The following is a 21,941-nucleotide window of genomic DNA, read 5'->3' as shown; positions in this document are numbered from 1 at the left end:
CAAGTTTTCCTGGAGAGAGTGAAATATTAATATTTTAAATAGAATAGATTCCAAAACTTTATGGAGCAAATGGGACAATGTTTTAAGGCAGCATTGACTCATCTATTCGGTAAACAGGACATGTATCCCAGGAAGCATCACTGTGTAGGGGTGGGGTAGAATGGGGTCTAATTCCAAAGGAAAGTGCAGAAATTGTGCAGAGTGCAATGAAAGGCCATTATACTTTATTGTCTGGCACTCACTGTAAGGAGCTCTTTGTGAAAGTGGGATTGTGTTTTATGTTTAACTACAACTATTTGGATTAAACAATCTGTCAGCAGAAGATATTGATGGTTATGGATCTTTCCACTTTTCTCTTCCCCCTCCTCCCACAGTAGTCTCCTTTCCAACCCCTGGAAGGTCACAGGACTTTCATAAACTAATCGTCACACAGGTTGGGAGCTGCCTTGAGGCGGCAGAAGAGAGGGAAATCGCTTCATCTTCCTCAATGGCGCTCTGTGGGACTTGCACTGGAACTAACCCAGTGATTCATATGGAACATCACATAATCTTTCATGGATCAGTGCCCAATATGTCAAATACGTGAAGTGGTGTCCCAAGTTGACAAGTTTATATATGTGTCCATCATAGATAACAGGGTAGGGTGGTGGTTGCAAACAGAGGGATGAAAAGGGCACTAAATGAAAAATTGTAGCAATAGGTCGTCATATTTTTACAGAGAGTCCAAATGCATACAAGAATTTTTGTTTCAAAATGCACATATCCAATTGTATTCCATTAAATTATTTGGATTTGCTTAAAATACAGAGCTGTGGCATTCTGAAACATGAACTGGATCTTAAAATATAAGCCATCTGGCAGCTGTACAATAAAGGGGGTCTCTTTCACAATGAGGCTGTTCTGTTAACAGGCGGCTACACTGAACACATGGGGTGGAAGAGGGATTTCCCTTTTGGCGCCATCTGAGGATAATAATGGAGCCACTTCCTGCTTCATTTCACTAAGCAAATCCAGATGTGCTCTTTGAATAGAAGCAGCAGGCAGCTTGCTGTAAACAATTCCAGGCCTCAGTCAAAAGGATGACAGGCCCAGCTCTGCCAATGCAGTAGCCTTATTCGGAGGTTCCAGGGGAAGCTTTTCCTCAATAATCAATCACACAACAGCAGATTGGACAAATGTGTGCATTGTGTGAAAGAGAAGAGGGAGCGCCCCTAAGACTTATTACCCTGGTCTGGCCTTTGGACAATAGGGGCAGCCTAGTTGTTGCAGCCTTTCTGGACTCTGATCAGTTACAATTCAGTGCTAGTAAAATGTTTTTATTTGCAAGATGGTTTTCATTCAAATGGTGATGAAAACTAAAACGTAGGCGGAGGCTGTATGATAGCTGCAGTGTCACCTTTTATCCAGCAGAAGGAGGTAGTTGACTAGCTTCCAATCCTTTGCCTTATACTATAGGTCCAATAGACACGGGTTGATTTGGCTGCCGCTGATGGAAGGGAGGCAAGAGCTACTTGCATTTTAGGGTAAAATTCAATAAAAATGCAAAAATCTGATTCCCGAGTAACCACTGACACCTGAAGAACTGGGCCCAGTGACTACCTGAGTTGCTGAGGAGGGCAGGGAATGGGCTTCTCCTCCTTCATCCCATGTGTGCTGCTGTTTGTAGGATCTACCCCATTTCCTCCATTATTTTCATCTGTAAATCACATTTTCCTGCCTTTACTGCAAGGAACTCAGAGTAGAGAACCTGATTCTCCTTTCCCCATTTTATCCATACAACAGCCCTGCAAAGTAGGTGAGACTGAGATGCGAATGACTAGTCCACACACCAATCCTCTTGGCAGCATGGAGATTTGAACCTGATGTTCCCAGGTTCTAATCCATTTCCCTGACCACTATACAATGCTGGCCTCCTTTTCTGCCCCTTTTCAGCATCACTTTTTCTTGATTTGCAGTTTCCATTAAAGTGGGACTGAATCAGAGTTAATGCTTTGGTTCCAGAATATATTTTTTTAGGTTCTGGAAGATATTCACCTCAAGATAACATACAGCAAGCATAAGGAGAGGCTTTTTCCTCACCACTGCGTAGCTGTAGCCAGCAGCTGCCCAGTAAAGAGAAGGCTCCCAAGACGGATACCATATATTTTCCTGGTAAGCATGAATTAAATAGTACCAGAAAAGAAGGGGGAACAATAAATCAAAACACACCAATGAGAACAGAATTCCTCCTCTTGTACCTCTATGCAGGTCTCCATCACCCTCCCACCTTTCAAGCTGGTGCTGGTGTTCAGCCATATTGGGAAACTACGCAGGTACTTATTCCATGTCATTGGACATCTTTGACAGAATCTGTTCTTTAACCATGCTCTCCGCTGTGAATCAAGTCAAAGCCTGTCCTCTTTCACATATGCATCCAATCTTGAGGAGAATTTGGAAAGGCTGCATGGATTTAGATGCCTGAAGTTAGTACATAGCCATAAAACTCTGCTACAATGTCCTTTTTCTATTGTTTCTGGTCTGGTTGATGAAGAACAGCTGATAGAAGCTGAACTTGGTCAAGAAGTATAGGTCTTTGATGGAAAGGAGAGAGGCGGACTAGAATTGATAGCCTACATGTCACCCTCTCCTCTAGCAGGCTGACATGTATGACTAGTCAGTTAAAACTTGGGAGTCCTTTCAGTTTCTTAATTGCTGTGATGCTAAACTTAGCATTGGAATTGTCCAGCTGACTAAGGACTGCTTTCCAAACACACAAACTCTTGACACTTGCGGATTGTATGAGCTGGCTGTACTGAAAAATATGCTTGAAGAGATGTGAGGCAATATTTAAGTTTTGTGTCTTGTCACTCAAACATGCAAGAGGCTACTGCATATGCTGCAATCCTCTAGTGATGCACTTTACTGTATTGACCAATGCTCAGACATTTATGACGACACCCCCCAGCCCAGAACTGTTACTTTTACACAAAATGGGGCCTAAGCTTTTTAGTTCCTGATTTGTCTATGATGTTACATGGGCCTGGATTCAATTCTTAACCTTTACAACACAACATGCCCAGATACGTTGTTCATCATTTATATTGCAGGAGAAGATACACCTCCCAGGAGGAGAGTGTTTAGGTTACACTTGCCGTGGACATCCAGTGCACAGAGATCTTTATTTCCAGCAGTAACAAGTACAAGGTATTTTGAGTCAGGCATATTGGTTACATAAACATTTGTTCTCTGCTAGGAAAAAGATGGCTCTCTGCTAGGAAACATTTGTTCTCTGCTAGGAAAAAAATGGAGAAAATGGCTGCTTTGGCAATTGGATTCTATGGCATTGAAGTCCCTCCCCTCCCCAAACCCCACCCTCCTCAGGCTCTGCCACAAAAACCTCCCGCTAGTAGTGAAGAGGGACCTGGCAACCCTATTTGTAATGTTATTTTTGAGGTACATGACCAGAGTTGTACACATTATTCCAAATAAGGCCACACCACAGATCTATGCAGGTAGGTAAAGGTAAAGGTCCCCTGTGCAAGCACCGGGTCATTCCTGACCCATGGGGTGACGTCACATCCCGAAGTTTCCTAGGCAGACTTTGTTTACGGGGTGGTTTGCCAGTGCCTTCCCCAGCCATCTTCCCTTTACTCCCAGCAAGCCGGGTCCTAATTTCACCGACCTCGGAAGGATGGAAGGCTGAGTCAACCTTGAGCCGCCTACCTGAACCTGACTCCCGTCAGGATCGAACTCAGGTCGTGAGCAGAGCGTGGACTGCAGTACTGCAGCTTACCACTCTGCACCACAGGGCTTCTATACAGGAGCACTATAATATTGGCTGTTTCATTTTCATTCCTTCTCCTATGCCAGGAGCCAACACTCAGTTCCAACCCTGCCTTGACTGCTCGAGCTGAGGACAGCCAGGGCCCAGGCTCACCCGTGCAAGGAAGGCTGGGAGAGTGAGGTGGCTAGGACCCAGGCAGATGAAACCAACACAACCAAGAACAAGGGCAGGGAGCTAGGCAGCAGCGGGGAGGGTCATGGTCAGAAGGCAAGGCTGAGTTCAGACTGAGAGAGAGAAACTAAGAGGTAGCCCTGAGCAGCAAGGGGAAGGAGCAGGGCAGGGAGACAAGCAACAGGGGTAAGGCAGGAAAGGCTTCCCTTTCCTTTAATAGTCTTCCAGGTGGAAGGGGATGGGAGATGGGCCAGCTGGGTGGGGTGGGGTGAGGGAACCCTATAAAATGGAAGGGGCACCTAATTTGGTCAGGGAGGAAGCAACAGACTGAGCTCAGATGAGAGAGCGAGAGCGCACACGTGTGTGTCAGTTTGGGAAAGGAAGAGGACCAGTGTGCTGGAATTCCCACTGTTTCCCATCTCCCAGGCTGGTGAGCCAGTTGCTGTCTTTGGTGGTGAGACGGTGGGCAGCAGGGAGACAGTCTGGAGGGTGGGGGAGCCTCCCATTTTAATAACCCCCCAGCCTGGAGTTAGTCTTTTTCACTGCTACTACACACTGGGTCGACATTTTAATTGAGATGTCTACCACAACACCTTTTCCCTGTCAGTTTCAGCAATTTCAGACTCTGTTCACATAAAGTTGGGATTTTTTTTTGTTCCAGTGTGCCTCACCTTACGCTTACCTACATTAAACTTCATTTGTCACATTGTTGCCCATAGTGAAGGGAAAATGTACACATGGTTGCTCCATTGCTGCTATTAACACCTCTGTATTTCCAGGAGTAATGAGAACTACATGGAGAATCATCTGGTGATGTTATTTACCTCCATGTCATGAAGAGCTTCAACAGCCTTTTTCTGTATGTTCAGCTTTGATTAACAGGATTGGAGGATTTTCCTCCAAGCCTCTTGGCAGCCCTACTTATCATATACATTTTGAGCCACAGGACCAAAAAGTCTGCAGGAGAAGGAAGTGAATGAGACAGGATAGTTTCAGAAGGGGTTGTATTAACAGTATGGAGATGAAAGTCTATGATGCTTTGATAAATCAAAGCATCAGCTTGTGATATAGTCATTTGACTTGTCCCTCAACTCTTGATGAGTTGAAGTCTGGGACCAAGTACAATTACCGTAATGTGAAAATTGTAACTGGGGGAGGGTGAGTACCTGGAGGAACTGTACCCTCTTAGCTGCTAGCTGGCCACTGGCATCCTCTTATTGCAGCAAAAGCAATAACTGCTTCGTACAACTTGCATGTGCATGTAGAAATCCTTGTGCATTGTCCCTATTGGGGAGGGGCTGTAGCTTAGTGGTAGAGCATCTGCTTGGCATGTAGAAGGTCCCAAGTTCAATCCCCGGCATCTCCAGTTAAAGAGACCGGTCAAGTAGGTGATGTGAAAGAGCTCTGCCTGAGACCCTGGAGAGCCGCTGCCGGTCTGAGTAGACAATACTGACTTTGTTGGGCCAAGGGTCCGATACAGTATAAGGCAGCTTCATGTGTTCATATGAAAACCAAGCTAATAAAACTAGTTTGGATTTAAATATCTGTATTCGCTTAAATTAAATTAGTAAATCTGTATTAAAGGGGAAACACTATCGGTATATTTGAAGACCAACCTGTTGTTTCTACTTTGTTTTTTTATCTATTGAGTGCTCTTCAAGCATATCTGACCTTACAATCCATGATATTGGTGCTTTTTTGTTGTTGTTTTTAAAGCGCTAGTACTCATATATAAGGTTGCTCCAATTTTCACCAATTCCCTCCTCAGTACTTCGGAGAGCCCTGAAAAGATGGTGCTGGTACTCCATGCCAGTGAGTATTGTCACAAAATAAGTGCATGATGTGATTTAATAGTTTTCAACCTTTATATCAGTAAGGTCAGTATCCTGTACTTTACGCAGACAATGTTAGGGACTTGCTGTGGTGACCAGGGATGGGGGCAGTTGAGACTTCTTTGGAAAGATAACAATGTCTGGAAAAAAAAACTACTAACACAGACCTCTGACATCAAGGAAATGAACAGTTTGAGCAGAAGTTACTTTCACTATCTGAACTGTGACACTGTTCACAGCTAGGGGATGTGGGAGTACTGGAACCCAGCCCCTCCAGTTCACCCACAGCACCTTATCCCATGCAAGATACTGTCAAGTGTAAAGGCATCCTTTTAGCCCAGCTTCCAGAGTGTGGTTGGGCTTCTTAACTGGGTGATGCCATCCTAGCCCCCTCAGTATAGGTGCAAAGGAGGTGGTTTTCTTGAGGGATGTCAGAGTCGGACCACTGAAATCAGCAAGAAGCCATCTTTTGATTCCTTGAGGGGAGACTCTATCATTGCTGGTCTGTCACACCCTCATCCTTTCCAAATGAGACCAACCCAGTTTGCTTTTCACAAGTTTTTGCTTTTGATTAAAACAACCATTTAGCACCGCATGTGGATTAAAGAAAAGCATGTTACCAGAAGCTACATACAAAGAAGTAGAGTAGGGAGGCAGAGCATTGCTAAATCTGGTGGTTTACCTCCCATCGTGAGAAACTTGGCAGCTGTCCTGAGACAGATGTTGTGAGGCCTCACCTGTTGCTTTCAACTACCACCTCCTTGATCTTTTCTCTTCTGTGTATATATTGGAGCCAATGGACCACAGCTAGACTTTGATGGAAGGGCCATGGCTCAATGGTAGAGCACCTGCTTGGAATGCAGAAGATTCCAGGTTCAAACCCTGGCATCTCCAATTAAAAGAACCCAGGTAGTAGGTGATGTGAAAGACCTCTCTATGAGACCCTGGAGAGCCAATTCCTGAGTAGACAATACTGACTTTGATGGACCAATGATCTGATTCAGTATAAGACAGATGAATGTATTGATATGATTCTTCCTTTCCCCTGGCCCTGGAAACTTTTTTTAAGATACTGGTGCTGGGTACTCTTGGATATATCACTGGATAGAACTAGATTATTTCCAAATTCATGTGTTAGCGTTGTTTATTTTTACAAGTCAGCAGTATCACATGGTTTGAGATTTCAGCCCCTTTCTAACATAGGCTAGTGACTGTTTATGCATCTAAGCTATGAATAACTGCATTCTGCCTTAAATAGAAGAGAAAGTGACTGGAGATTTCCACAGCGAGAGGCCAGAGCAGTTGCCTTATTCAGCTTTGGAGGCACTTTGGCTCAGATACATCCCCTGCATTTATGATGGGTTTTGATAGTTGTCCTAAAGAGGCAATTTGTAGAACGTCTGCACTGATCCAGTCTAGCTGGTGAACTTCTGGTGTATCTTGAGGGAATTGTTGTGTACTTGTGTGAGCTGCTTCTTTATGTGTATACAAGACCATTTCTTGGTTCATTCTAATTGGCAGTATTCTTATCGTCACAGCTTTGCTTACCAGCGAACTTAAATGTTGAAAACATGCAGCAGCAGCTTTGGGCTGTTCAGAATGCTTTTTTCATGTATAAATTTAGAATGACTGAGGATATACCTTATTTAGTGGAAAAGAAGATGACCCTGAGTGTAAGATGACTCCCCCCCCTCAAAATGTTATACCCAAAAAATTATTACTGGACATAATTGTGATTTGTACGTGAATGTAAGACAACCCCCTATTTTTTTAATGGTTTCCTGAAAAAACAAAACCATTTGTTGTATTTGAGTAAATACAGTAAAATTGCAACATTTGCAACAGCAAAAACAAATTTGTAAAAAAGGGCACAGTTTCTTGACACCAATATGTTGGTCTCTTCACTTTTTATCACTGGAGATCCTTAAAAAGAGTTAGGGGGATTCTTTTCCTCTACATTGTTCTTAGTTTTTCTGCACTTTTTTTTTAAATTGAACTTTTGTGGGGAGGGTCGGTTGGTGATAGCTACAGCAAGTACTTTAATGTACTTTGTTATCCAGAACACTAAAGTGTTCTTTTGTAAATATGCACACATGTTGAGGTGCAAAGGATTAATATTGTTGCTTGGAATTTCTAACAAAGCCTTCCCCACCCTACCCTTTAGAAAAATATTTCTTGTGGCAGACTGCCCTAGAAGTGTAAGTGGAGAAAAAAGCACTGGCATAAAATATGGATCACAGTTGGCTGTTGGCCTTGTAGAACAGAGCAGTGTCTAGTTTTCAGACGTTAACAAGCCAAACAGACTTATATTTTACCAATTTACATCTATATTATGTTGGTATAACTGTCGTGACTCCCACAAAGAAACCCAGACGCCGTAGTTTTCTGATGCTACTGAAAATTCCTGTTAGAAAGCTTAATTTTCTACACAATCCCAGCATTCTATGTCTGAAAGCCATAACTTCAACATAAGGTTTGAAGCTGATCTGCAATTGGTCAAAGAGACATGCAGTTGGTCATGGAGGCTCAGTAGGGTTGCCAACCTCCAGGTACTAGCTAGAGATCTCCTGCTATTACAACTGATCTCCAGTCGATAGAGATCAGTTCACCTGGGGAAAATGGCCACTTTGGCAATTGGACTCTATGGCATTGAAGTCCCTTCCCTCTCCAAACCCTGCCTTCCTCAGGCTCTGCCCCAAAAACCTCCCTGCGGTAGCAAAGAGGGACCTGGCAACCCTCAGGCTCAGTATCAACAAGTGTTTTTTTTTTACCTCCCTAGGCCTAAGGAATTGGGCAGTCACTCTTGTTAAACGAGACCAACTTCTGTGCAATCTAAAATGTGCCCTGGAAGCCTATACAATGTTTCAGAAGATTATACGGCACATTGTCTGGTTTTGTGGAAAATTGCTCATAGTGGAAATAGTGCGCAAGCCTCAACTTGCTCATCTCTTTCACCACAACCCCCCAAAAAAAATATTGTCGAAGGCTTTCACGGTCAGAGTTCATTGGTTCTTGTAGGTTATCTGGGCTGTGTAACCGTGGTCTTGGAATTTTCTTTCCTGAAGTTTCGCCAGCAACTGTGGCAGGCATCTTCAGAGGATTAACATGCCTGCCACAGTTGCTGGCGAAACGTCAGGAAAGAAAATTCCAAGACCACGGTTACACAGCCCGGATAACCTACAAGAACCCAAAAACAAAATTCACAATATAACTTTAAAGAACCAACCAAAACTGCAAAATACATTGTGCAAGCTTTTCAGTTCTCCAGAACTCTTCATCGGACAGAACTCAACAACCTAGGGTTGCTAACCTCCAGGTACTAGATGGAGATCTCCTGGTATTATAAATGGTCTCCAGGTGACAGAGATCAGTGCCCCTGGAGAAAATGGCTGCTTTGGCAATTGGACTCTATGGCATTGAAGTCCCTCTCCAAACTGTGCCCTCCTCAGACTCCACCCCCAAAACCTCCTGCTGGTGGCGAAGAGGGACCGGGCAACCCTACAACAACCTACACAAGGAATTAAAAATATAACATGGATTTTGTGCTTGGATTTTGTTATGCAAAACTGGATTTTGCTACTTAAAATTTTTTTTTCAGCACAGTGAGTGTCCCTTACATTGTGTCGCTGAGGTTATCTATACTGTTGACACTGCCCTGTATAGCTTAGATTCTGAGTGAGGTATTGTGTGTTCTTGTTCTGTAAACATAAGTCTGAAAGTTCAGATGGTGGTTAAAGTTTGAATAGAGAGATCCCTTACATTCAAACTTTGCCTTTCATTGAGTCTTTTAAACCAGACAGGGACTAGTGGAGGGAAAGCATTCCATTCCATTCCTTTCCTTGTCCTAGTACTGGTAATATTCAGTTCATAAATACTTTTGTGGTCTGAAACCATGTAAGAATGGGTGATGACAACAGGATGAGCAAATCTGTCACTAATAAGTGGGAGAAACGGTGTAAGCGTTGCGTCATTCATGAAGGGATGTGCCCATCACTTTCCATTCCTGATGTACGGGTTTCCACAAAGTATCATGTTGGCTCTGTTGACTTTGGAAGCTGAAACAGGAATTTCCCATGCTCACAGTTCAGCTTTTTAGAGTGTTTTCAGGAGACAGGTCAGAACTGTAGACAGAAAGTGTGTGTGTGTGTAAAAAAGGATGGCAATCATAGTCTCCCCCCCCCAAAAAAACAGGTAAGGCAATAATTCTAATTAATATCCACAACTGTGTTAGTTTATCAAAATTACTTTTAGTAAAATGTACTGCACCTCCTCCACACCACAGCCCAGTAGATAGCTACTGCCAATTAGGGTTGTCAACCTCCAGGTAGTAGCAGGAGATCTCCTGCTATTACAACTGATCTCCAGCCGATAAAGATCAGTTCACCTGGAGAAAATGGCCGCTTTGGCAATTGGACTCTATGGCATTGAAGTCCCTCCCCTCCCCAAACCCCAGCCTCCTCAGGATCCACCCCAAAAACCTCCCACCAGTGGCGAAGAGGGACCTGGCAACCCTACTGCCAATGCCAGGTGCTTCCTGGTATGATGTGCAGAGCAGCTCATACCTGAAGGTTGCTGAACAGTCATGGGATGTTCACTGGGGTGGCTAAGGGAATGTCGAGAGGGCTGGGCCCCAGTGGGTCATCCCATAGCGTTAGGTGGTTCTTCAGAGAAAGCTGAAATCTATTTCGAAAGGAAACTGAGTTGGAAGATGTACCCGTTACCATGTGGGATTTGGAGTGACTGTTGCTGGCTTTATGTGACCATAGAATTTGTGTCTAATTGTGATTAGTTTTGGGGATTGGTGTGATGACATATGGCTCTTGAATGTCTTGCATGATTGCAGGCTAGTCACCCATGAAATGCTATGGTAGTTAAAGCAGATGCCTAGGCTTAGATGGATCAATGGTTTAGCTTAGTATAAGGCAGCCTAATATGTTCATATGACAGCTAGCAGCCCCATGAGTGGAAAAACAGGATGTGTTTGTAACAGTGTTTACGAAGATCATGTCATGTGAGGACATGAATCTTTCCCTTTGTGGACTGCATAATTCACGTTGGCATTATAATTCCGCTTCTTTACCTGCAGTGTGGACTACTGGGATATTGGCATAACCTGCTGTGCATGCATATGGGTATTGTGTAGCAAGAGGAGACCTTAACACACTGAGAGGTAGGCATGCCAGAGCCCTGAATTCCACCCCCACTCCGCAGCCACTCATTTTTTTTTCTATTTCCCTATTTAGATATATAATCTCACCTTTTGAAAAGAAGCCATCTGCCAAAAGTTTAATTTACTCGGCTCTGGAAACCTGTTTTCAAAGACCTGAGCCATGTGAACTAGTGCTTCCGAGCAAAGATAGTGCGAAGAATTTTGACACTAGAGAGATTTCCGATTGAGTGGCCATTTATGCACGGGAGGTTTTGCCTTGGATTTGCCGCTCTCTAGATGCACATTTTCCCCATCCGGATTCTCAAAACTCTGCCTGGGGGCTTATTGTTGAGTTTTGAGAACCCGGATGGGAAAAATGTGCATCTACAGAGAGGCAAATCCAAGGCCAAACCTCCCAGGCATAAATGGCCAGCGTGTTGCGTATGTGGTGGGGTTTGCGTGTGTCATACGTCACTGTTCAACTCTTTGGCGGCGGGGGGCGCTTCAGCGAGACGATGAGCCTAGCAGATTTCTGTAGCGGGCCTTTTGATTGCAGCGAGAAGATTGCATTATCTCACCCTTTCTAAAGAAGTAGTAGAAAAGGGCAAGAGGCCAGTAGCACCTTAAAGACTAACAAAAATATTTTCTGGCAGGGTATGAGCTTTCGTGAGCCACAGCTGTGGCTCACGAAAGCTCATACCCTGCCAGAAAATATTTTTGTTAGTCTTTAAGGTGCTACTGGCCTCTTGCCCTTTTCTACTACTGCAGACAGACTAACACGGCGACCCACTGCAATAACAAAATATTTTTGTTAGTCTTTAGGGTGCTACTGGACCCTTGCTCTTTTCTACTACTGCAGACAGTAATCCTAACCCTAACCCACTGCCAGAAAATATTTTTGTTAGTCTCTAAGGTGCTACTGGACCCTTGCCCTTTCCTACTACTGCAGACAGACTAACACGACTACCCACTGTGAATTGTTTCCAAAGAAGGCTTGCTCCTCACACCGCCGCTGAGGCCGACAGGAGGCGCTCTTACGCCCAAGAGGCGCAACCCACGCGGCGCATGCGCTCCTAACAAGCGGCGCGATTGCCGGACCGCTGAGCAGGCGGAGCCGCTCAGCCCGGCCGCGTATATAAGGCGCTTCCCCGCAGGCTCTGCGGCTGAGCCGGCGGAGCAGCCCGGTCCCGCCTTGAGGAGGGAGGGGTGGTCGCCTGGGCCCTGCAGGTATGCGCCTCGTCTTTGTCGGGTGGGGTCCGGCTTGTCCCGGGGAAGCTCTGAGGCCACTGCGAAAAGCGAGGCGCCACTGGCCGACGGGGCTCCACGAAGCTGCTGTGCGGAGCGCCTGGGTGGTTGGGGGCGCTTTTCTCCTCTCCCCCCTCCTCCCCCCCTCCCCCCTCCCCCCTCTCCCCCCTCCCCCCTCCCCCTCCGTTCACTTTCGTGCCCTTGCAAAGCGGTCCGGAGACACGCGGTCCGGGACCCTCCCTTTCCTTGCACGCTCATGCTCTCCTCCTTTCCTTCCTCCCGGTGGCTCAGGAGGGTGTAAAGGAAAACCTCGGGGTGCTTCGTGCCCCCTTTTCTTGTTCTTTGGTGCCGTCGTCTCCTCTGCTTTGGCGAACTGCCTCGAATCTCCCCCTCTTCTGCCAGGAGAGTGGGTCGCGCCCCTTCGCCGGTGTCGAGGCTGGTTGTGTTGTTCGTGGTACCAGGATGTGTCTGGCATTTTCTTTTTGGCTTCCTGTAAAAGGTTACAGTGGGTCGCCGTGTTAGTCTGTCTGCAGTAGCAGAAAAGGGCAAGAGTCCAGTAGCACCTGAAAGACTAACAAGAATATTGTCTGGCAGGGTAGGAGCTGAAGAAGTGAGCTGTGGCTCGCGAAAGCTCATACCCTACCAGAATTTTTTTTTGTTAGTCTTTAACAAAAAGACTACTGGACTCTTGCCCTTTTCTACTACTGTAATAGGTTAGAACAGGAATGTCCCATTTCGTGGGACATTGTAGCGTAGCTACACTGGAAGAGCATCCCTCTCTTCTTAACTGGGTGGGGGTAAGGAATACGTGCTGTAGGCACCAGAGTGAGTATTTTAGTAGGAAGGCCTCGGTCCAGAGTCTGGATTGGTGCATGTGTGCTCTTGCACACGTATCATCCAGGGAAGGTGCTGTTCTGTACATCTGTTCTTGTCGTCTGTCTAAAAGTGTCTCTGAGCTGTAACCTAATATTTTAACATGCTCAGGACCTCTGAATTCCAGAGAGGCTGTGTGCTGTTTTGCTTCTGGAGTGAGGTCTGCTTTACAATTTTCGGCTATGTGGAACATGCCTGTTTTTTTAATCTGGCGTCTGGCTTAAGAGTTGTGGTCTTGAAACTGTGGTTTCAATAAATGTATGTGCAATAGTGGTGTTGTGCAAAGGACCGAGATGCATGATGCCCCCTTCCCTTTCAGGACCTGTCTTAAGGTCAGTTTGTGAATGGTGCATGAAAAGAATGCCCCAACCTATAAGGTGTGATGACTAAACAGAACTTCCATGTTCAGTGACAGTATATCTCTAAGGGATAGGTGCTGGAGACTTAGTGAGGCAGAGCCGTTGCCCTCCTGCATTCTTTGCATCCAGGGTTAGTCACTCCTGGAAACAGAATGCTGGACTAGGAGATTTGTTAAGAGCCAGCAGGGTTTCTCTTATATTCTTATAATTGCCTTAAAAATTGAGAGGGTTCCCTGCCAGTGTCCAGTTTTCTTTTGCACGAAGATAGCTAGTAATTTTTTTATATTTCCTTCATTTATATACCACCTTTCTTCCCAAAGTGGCTTACATTGTTCTCCTTTCCTCCAGTTATTCTCACCACAGCCCTGTGAGGTAGGTTAGGCTGAGTATGTGTGGTTGGGCGATGGTCACCCTGCAAACTTCCACGGCAGAGCGGGGATTGAAACCTGGGTCTCCCAGATCCTAGTCTGTCACTTCAACCACCGCGCCACACTGGCTCTCAGGTCAATGTCTTAACCTTTGCTCTTTTCTTCATGATCCAAGGTAGGACAGTGCCAGCCAATAGTATGGAAGGACCGTCCAAGGGAGGGAAGGAGATGGCTCCAGGTACCTCTGACTTTTATTTCCCTCTGAGGCAGTGTGGCTTGCATAGGGCTCATATCTGACTAGATTAATTTTTGTGTAAAAGACCTATTTGGAGGGAGGTTAAAAGTTTCCCAAGGAGTAAGGGGCCCTAGTGCAGCATTTTCCTGCTGGGATTGGCTATTTGTTGCTCAGCCGCCTCTTTCCTTCCTTGCGGTCTGCCAGCTGAATCCACAAAACAAAAAATAATCTTGGTCGTCATCTGGAGACATGCAGGCAAGGCTCAAAAAGAAGAGAAAGGGAGCCCAGCTAGTCGTACCCTGCCAGAAATTTTGTTGGTATTTAAGGCTCTTTCTCTTTTCTGTTGGCTAGTCTTTGCTGATTCTTGCCCTGCCACCTCCCCCCTGTTGGAGGACGGGGGGGGGGGGAATCTGATGGCTTTTTGCAGTTGTTGATATGGCAGCCTCATGAGGAGCAACTTGCTTTTCTGGAGTTCAGGGAGAGTTGCTGTGGAAAGTTTCTCACTCTGTATGTGTTGCCACTCCACTCTGTAATGAGGTGCACCTCTGATTCCCGTTGTGTCAGTGGGTGTCTATGGCCCATGCCCCTTCATGTGTTTCATGGGGATGAATGTTCTTGATGTGTCTTAAGTATTGGAGAAGAGTTTGTGACCGTTCAAACTTGCAAAGGGCACGTGTGGAAACATTTTAAAGGGATGGCAGGCTCTATCTGTGCGATTTTATCTGCAATATTTATATAGTCCTTATATAGTCTTGAGTTTAGCTGCCGTGGATTGCCCATTCTCTCCCATTTCCTGTCTTGGTTCTGCCCTGCTACATCTTCCATTATTCAAGTCCTCCTTTTAACAAATTCAGGCACTTGCAGAAAGTGTCTATCAGTGCATGTAGATTTGTGGTCTGACTAAGTTGGCTTCTGCATTCCCTTGCATCTGGGGAGGTGATAACTAGGCAAGGGCTTGCTACATGAGCCTGGTACAGGGCCAGTGTCTGTGCTCACTGGTGCTTTCCCAAATCCAGCCTGCTCTCTGTTTCTTCTCCATGCCTGAGGGCCTTGATTTGTTCCAGATTTAACTCACTTCCCACAGAGTCAACTGGCACGGGAGGGGGAGCGTGGCCCCATATCTTTAGCTGCTTAAAGGTCACAAAGCGCAGCCTGAGAACTCCCTGCTTTGTGACACCAGTGTGCCCCCAGTATCCACGCTGTCACTGCTTGACTGCTGCTGCAGTTCGTAGTTGTGTGGCTGGAAAAAAAATCTCAGTGGAGCGAAGTGACTCCCGAGCGAGCTCTTGTTGTGAGAGTGGAAGCCCAAGGCGCTCCTGCAGCCTGTGGCTCGGGCCTCTGTTCAGGCATGTTATGCCGATTCACAGCCTTGGGAGGAGGTGGAGAAATCAAAGCTCCTAGCCTCTTCCTAGCGGAGACTGCATTCCTCTGCCATTCCCATGGAGAAAAGGTATTAAGTTGTTGCTGCTGAAATCCTCCAGTCTGAAGTATCCCAGCCTGCCAGGGAGGGGTCTGCTGGCTAGTTGGTGAGGGGTTTATCCTGAAGTGGGAGCACTACATTTCCCATACTGGTTTGCAAGGAAGTGGGCCTTCCTGTTCTGTTCTCTCACCCACTCTGGGTGGGGAGGGGTGTCCTAGATAGCCCAAAAGAACACTGTGTTTCTGCGTTGTGCATATTTTCTCCCCTTCTGTATTTTTCCTCCCAGCTCCTTGAGTAGTCCCTGCCAGGAAGCTATTTGATGTTTGCAGCAGTCATTTGCATCTCTCCCAATCCTGATGAGCAACCAGTGGAATATGACAGGGTCGTCTTGCATGCCTTATATAGACAACAAACTGCCTTGCGAGACTGGGGGAGGGGAAGGGAGTGCTTGGCCTTTGGACACTTCCTTGCCTGCTTGCTATAGATTGGGGGTGCTTTGACTAGCACACCCCCAAAGTAGCAAGGTGTGATTGTGGGCCTTCTTTTCCTGGGCAGTCAGGGAAATCAGGTCCAGGTTATTTCCTGCTGTTGTCTTCCTTGGCCAGCAGCTATTTATAGGCTGTGGGAAAACAGCAAATCCTCTTTCTCCTCTTCCCAACCCTTTGAGGAGCATGCATCCTCAAAGATATGATCATACTCCCAAGTCACAATTTTATCTGCCACTTGTGGGAGTGCCATCGATTAAAAACGATAATGGTATGACCTTATGACCCCTTTGAACTGGGGTTCATTGGCATGAGCCAGGCTTTGGCCATCTGGAGCGTGTATGTGTGAAGCAACCTTTTCCAAGTCCTGGCAGCTGTGAATTTTGTGAACAAATTTGAGGCCTAATTAGATGAAATGCAGGGAGAGTTGGTCTTCCTAGCATTTTTTAAAAAAGTAAAATAGCATCTGTGTAGAACCCTATTCAGACCAGAGCTGTAGTGGGAAAAGGAAGGAGTTTAAACCCTTTCACCCCCCAATGGCTTTGCCAATTAAAACTGGCTGCTTGTCTCTCTCCCCTTCCCCTGTTTTTAACCCCGTGTGGCCCTGTTAAGGGGCAGCAGGGCTTCATAAGTGTCTTCCATTACAGGCAGAAACTCACCCAGACTCAACAGTGCTCATTAAGGTTCCCTTTATTGCTATGAACCAAGTCCAAACAGGTCTCCACATGAGCGCCGTTCCCTTCACTCGCCCGCTCTACCTCTTTAAAACCTTAGGGGGATGAGATGTGCTTCTGCCATGGGTTCATTCTACCAGGCCTGACCAGGTCTGGTTGTCTTATCTTGCCCAAGGATGAAGCTCCTCTTCTGGCCTCCCCTTCCTCTGCACCTTCTCAGCCTTTCCAAGCAAACTTGCCTTTCTCTCTGCCCATTTCTTCCATGACATTTCCCTTTTTTTATTCGTGGAGCTGCACCCATAGGGTTGCAGGGCCAAGTACCATAAAGTAAATTAAGGGTTGATGTCTCATACATTGCAGCCACTTCAGAGGGACATGATCAATTATTACCGGGGGGGGGGGCTCCATTCGCATTAGTATCTAAGATTCTTTATTGCCCACTTAATAGTCAAGGCTTCCCTCTTGACCACCTAGTATGCCTGCTCTCGAAACAAAAAATGTTTCTTGCGTAAGTAGACCATGGAGTGTTCCTATCCTCCCACTCTTGGGCTAATACAGCCACCAGTCCAATGTTTGGTACATTGGTCTGTACTATGAATTGCTGCTCAAAGTCAGGCAATACTTAACACTGGTTGGGAGTGCAGGCTTGCTCCTAATTGCTGGAATGCCTGTTGAGCTGCTACTGATCATGCCACTTCTTGATGAGCTCTGTCAGTGTGAAGGCTGCCTCGAGAAGCAGAGAATAAACAGGTGGTAATAACTGCCCCGTGGTGTAAAGTGGTAAGCTGCAGTACCACAGTCAAAGCTCTGTTCACAACCTGAGTTTGATCTCAACCGAAGTCAGTTTTAGGTAGCTGGCTCAAGGTTAACTCAGCCTTCCATCTTTCCAAGGTCCATAAAATGTGTAGCCAGCTATCTAGTAAATGTTGTGATGTGACATCACCCCTTGGGTCAGTAATGACCCGGTGCTTGCACAGGGCACTACCTTTACCTAATAACTGGCTAGCCTTAAGAAAGGTTGTTCCTCTCTTTTTGTCTGAGATAGGGGCCAGGTCTCCAGGATGGTGACCTGGTGGTAGACTGGGTGAACCACCCTATTCACTTGGAAGCCCATGTACTACACCTCCCGCTGGCCTATACAACATTTCTTAGGGTTGGCCGTTAGATCCACAGCCCTCTATATATGATGATGTCACTAATATAAGCAGCTGTGAATTCATCCAACCCACTGAGCATATTATCCATTAGCTGTTAAAAGGTAGCAGCTGCCCCATGCAGCCCTAATGGCATGTGGTTGAAGTGGTACAGGCCTTCAGGGGAAGGGAAAGCAGCTTTCTCACAGTCATAAGAACATAAGAAAGGCCCTGCTGGATCAGACCAAGGCCCATCAAGTCCAGCAGTCTTCTCACACAGTGGCCAACCAGGTGCCTCTAGGAAGCCACAAGCAAGACGACTGCAGCAGCAGCATCCTGCCTGTGTTCCACCGCACCCAAAATAATAGGCATGCTCCTCTGATACCAGAGAAAATAGGTATGCAGTCCTCTGAGGCCAGGGGGATTTGCTAGTGTCCTTTTGTAAGATCAAGTATCTGGGCATGGCCCAGGGGCTCTAGGAAGGCATCTACCCTAGGCCTAGGATATACATCAAATTTAGACAAAATGTTCACCTGTCTGAAATCAGTGCAAATGTGTACCAACCCATCTTGCTTAGGAACTAGTATTAGTGGGCTCTGCCACTGACTGTGGGGTTCCTCAGTCACACCCAAACACAACATACCTCACACATCTTCCTGCAGTATCTCCTCCATCCACATGGGCTAGGACTGGGACCCAGCCCTAACTACTGCACCCTTCAGTGTATTGATACGCAGTACTGCCAAGTGGGTGTATCCTGGCTGAGGGGATAAAGCATCTTCATGCTGTCTTTCTGATCCTCTCACCTGTTGTACCTGTTGCTCAGTGAGAGAGTCATCCAGCTGCAGTAGTGTGGATACTGTGCTTAACTAGGCCTCAGGGCCCAGCTCTGTGCTCTCCACAAGGACCTTACCTATGTACCCGTCTCATTGTCTCCATTCCTTCAATACATTGATATAGAGTGTCTGTAACAGCTTGTGCTAGTTGGGACATCGGATCTCATAATTAACAGGTCTGGCCCTTCTCACCATCTCATATGGACCTTGCCAACTGGCAAAAATTTTTGCTATTGAGGAAGGGCTCACTGCCTGGGCTGGAACTCCTGTGGTTGTACCTTCCAATCAAGCTTCAGCTGAACTTTCTGTAGGTTGTTTCAGGCCCAGCTGCCCAGTTATGACAATGTCCCTCAAGTTCAATATGTGGCTTATTGTAGACCATGCTGAGCTACACTGCTGTTCCCGGTGCTCCCTTACCAGATCTTAGATATCCCAGGGCAGGGGTCTGCAAACTGCGGCTCCCGAGCCGCATGCGGCTCTTTGGCCCATTGAGTGCGGCACTTGCGCCGGCAGCCGGGCTGCGGAGCCAGCGCGCCTGAGAGCGAGCGCGAGAGAGCAGGTGAGCGGGTGTGCTGTCTCTCTCCCCCCCCCCCCCGCACTGGAGAATGGCCGGGTCCCCCTTTCCCTCAATGGTTGGGAGGCTAAAGCCTTCCCTCCCATCTAGCCGCGCGATTGCTGGGCGGGCGGCTCGGCAGTTCCTGGCCCCCCTGCCTGCCTATCAGCTGTTGGGCAGAGCGGGCTTCCTTTGGTAGACCTGGGCTCCGGCTGAGTCCCATTGGGAGGCCATGTCTACCCACTGGCTTTCTTGGCGGTAGACCTGGACTCTGAGGAGGGGAAAAAGTCCCCCTTCAGAGGCCAGGTCTACCAATTGGCTTCTATGGGCCTCCGGAGGCCAGGTCTACTGCGAAGAAAGCCAATGGGTAGACCTGGCCTCCCAATGGGACTCAGCCAGAGGCCAGGTCTACCAATAGGCTTTTATGGCGGTAGACCAGGCCTCCAGACGAGGACTCTGGACGGGGAGGGGGAAATGGCAGGGACTTACAATTTAATTTTGATCAATAAATAAGATCACTATTAAGTATGATATCAAGTTTTATTCAGTGTACCTATAGTTTAATTAAGACTTAAAACTTTAATTAAAGTTTATTAAGTTAATAAACAGTGTACCCATCTATATAGTTTAAGTTTAAGAAATTTGGCTCTCAAAAGAAATCTCAATCGTTGTACTGTTGATATTTGGCTCTTTTGACTAATGAGTTTGCCGACCCCTGCCCCAGGGGATGCCGCCCATCAATAACTCAAATGGGTGACTTCCGGGTCAGGTGACCCCCCGTTGCAAGCGCGAAAGTAGCGCTCCTGCCGTCCGCTGCTACGGGGCACATAATTAGCCCCGGGAAGAGCCTGCAAGCGGCACCCCTCGGGACAAGAGGGGATGCAGTCCTGGGTGCCGGTGGCGGAGCTGCCATGGGAGCGATAGCCGCCGAGAAATCGGCGGCGGTTGCTCTGGCAGATTCCACCAAATAGCCGGCGCCATCTTAAAGAAGACGGCAGGAGAGAGCGAGGTGGGACCTGACTTTTTCTTTTATGGATTATTAATAAAGTTTTTTTCTGATTTTTAAAAATCACTATTTGGGGTGTGTGGCAGTTTTCTTTCTTGAAGGACAGTTCTGAAACTATCTATAATTCAGTTACGCTTTTTTGTTCTTTTTTTGGCTTTTTGCCAGTTGAGTGACGCACTCACAAAAAAAAAAAAGTTTCTTTTAAAACTAAAGACCATTGAGCTAAGAGAAAAGAATTGGAGGATAATCAAGTGACATGGCATAGAAACTTTATAGTGGTCACAGTGATTGTTTTTTCCAAAGTGGTTTGTTCTGAATGAAATGAAATAAAAGAAACTTTCTGCCCCCCCCTTCCTTCCCTTGGATTATAATGGATTTGTAACTTCAGTCTCCAGTTTTTTTTTGCCTCACCAATGGGTGAGAAAGAGAAACACACTAAGGACATTTTAAAAGACACAAAGTTGGTGGTACAGCCTCCTGTTAGACGGTCCTCTGTGACTCAAATAACTCAAACAACCAAACAGACAACTTCTCCAATTGCAACAACATCTATTGCTGCCAAGATGCCTTTAAAAACTAAACCTGAAGTGACTTTGACTTCTGTTTTTGAATTGCTAACTAAGACCCATCAGGATGTCACTGAAATGAAACAGGAGCTATCTCAGAATACAGCTACTATAGCTCAGAACTCAGCTGCAATAGCTGCCTTGCAGGATACAATCTCATCTTTGGCTGTCAGGCAAGACAGGGTAGAAACCAAGCTCAAAAAAAATTCACAGGATACTAAAGAAACTAAGAAGAAGGTGGATACCCTGGAGATGTCAATAACATCTGTAGCTGACAGACAGGAGATCCAAAATGATCAGATGGCAATGATGGAACTCAAGATAAAAGAATCTTCCCTACGTATTCGTGGATTGCGAGAGAAAATTGAGGAGCGGGATTTGCGCAAATATCTGTCGGTTCTCTTGGCAGATTTTTTGCAAGAATCTGAGGAGGTGATTGCAGGGATGATTGTGACAGCCTACAGAATAAATTCAGCATATGCAACCAGGAATAAAGTACCGAGGGACTGCCTGATTCAACTATTTTCTAGAAGCCACAGAGACTTAATACTTAATACTCATTATAAAACACCACTGAAGGTTGGAGGTGAGTCTCTGAGGCTGATGAAAGAAATACCTGCAAGACTACTGAGGAAGAGGAAGGATTTCATGGAGATTGCCCAGCGCTTAAGACTCAGTGGAATTCAATACAGATGGGAATATCCGCAGGGTGTCTCTTTTATTTTTAAGGAGAAAAGGTTCAAGTACACAGAAGTGGATAAGGCAGACCAGTTTTTAAGAAGATATGATGCAGAACTGGTTAAACCTTTCAAGTCAGCTAAACAAGTTCCAACTAGAGAATCTACAGAAGAAGAAAAGGCATCTGAAGCTTCTGGTGGCGGAGATTTGCCAGTAGCTTCATCAGAGGACTCTCTAAATGATGAACCTGAAGACTGAAGATCGAACAGATGGGGGGTAGAGGGGGGTTGTGGTAGTAGGAGTCAAGTATGTATACTGTGAAAATATATGGAATCTAATTGATAATTTGATATGTTACAGGCTATATCTTGGAATTTTAATGGATTGAACTCTCCCAACAAAAGGAGGAAAATATTTCATCATTTACGAAAATCTAATGCTAATATTATTTGCTTACAGGAAACGCATATACTCCCAAAGGATGTTGTGAGGCTGGAACATGCTAGGTTGGGTACTTTATTTACAGCTTGTAATAGCACTAAAAAAACTAATGGTATAGCTATGTATATATCTGTTTTATTACAACCAAAAGTTA

General features: G+C 46.0%; 1 protein-coding gene across 4 annotated transcripts in view; it reads left to right on the top strand.

Annotated features, from left to right (window-relative positions):
• The first annotated feature begins 12,116 nt into the window (after positions 1-12,116).
• Positions 12,117-21,941, top strand: part of PDLIM7 (PDZ and LIM domain 7) — a 52,736-nt gene continuing 42,911 nt past the window's right edge. For 3 of the 4 annotated variants that reach the window (XM_056857179.1, XM_056857202.1, XM_056857193.1), the window contains exon 1: positions 12,122-12,142. The gene's annotated coding sequence lies outside the window, so the exon portion shown is untranslated. Of the gene's footprint in view, positions 12,143-21,941 lie in introns of all 4 variants that reach the window. The other variant, XM_056857186.1, reaches the window with a different exon arrangement.

This window comes from Euleptes europaea, chromosome 1 (genome assembly GCF_029931775.1).
Source record: "Euleptes europaea isolate rEulEur1 chromosome 1, rEulEur1.hap1, whole genome shotgun sequence".
Classification (NCBI taxonomy): Eukaryota; Metazoa; Chordata; class Lepidosauria; order Squamata; family Sphaerodactylidae; genus Euleptes; species Euleptes europaea.
Note: the sequence above shows the minus strand (reverse complement) of the source record. Positions and strands in the feature narration are given on the sequence as shown.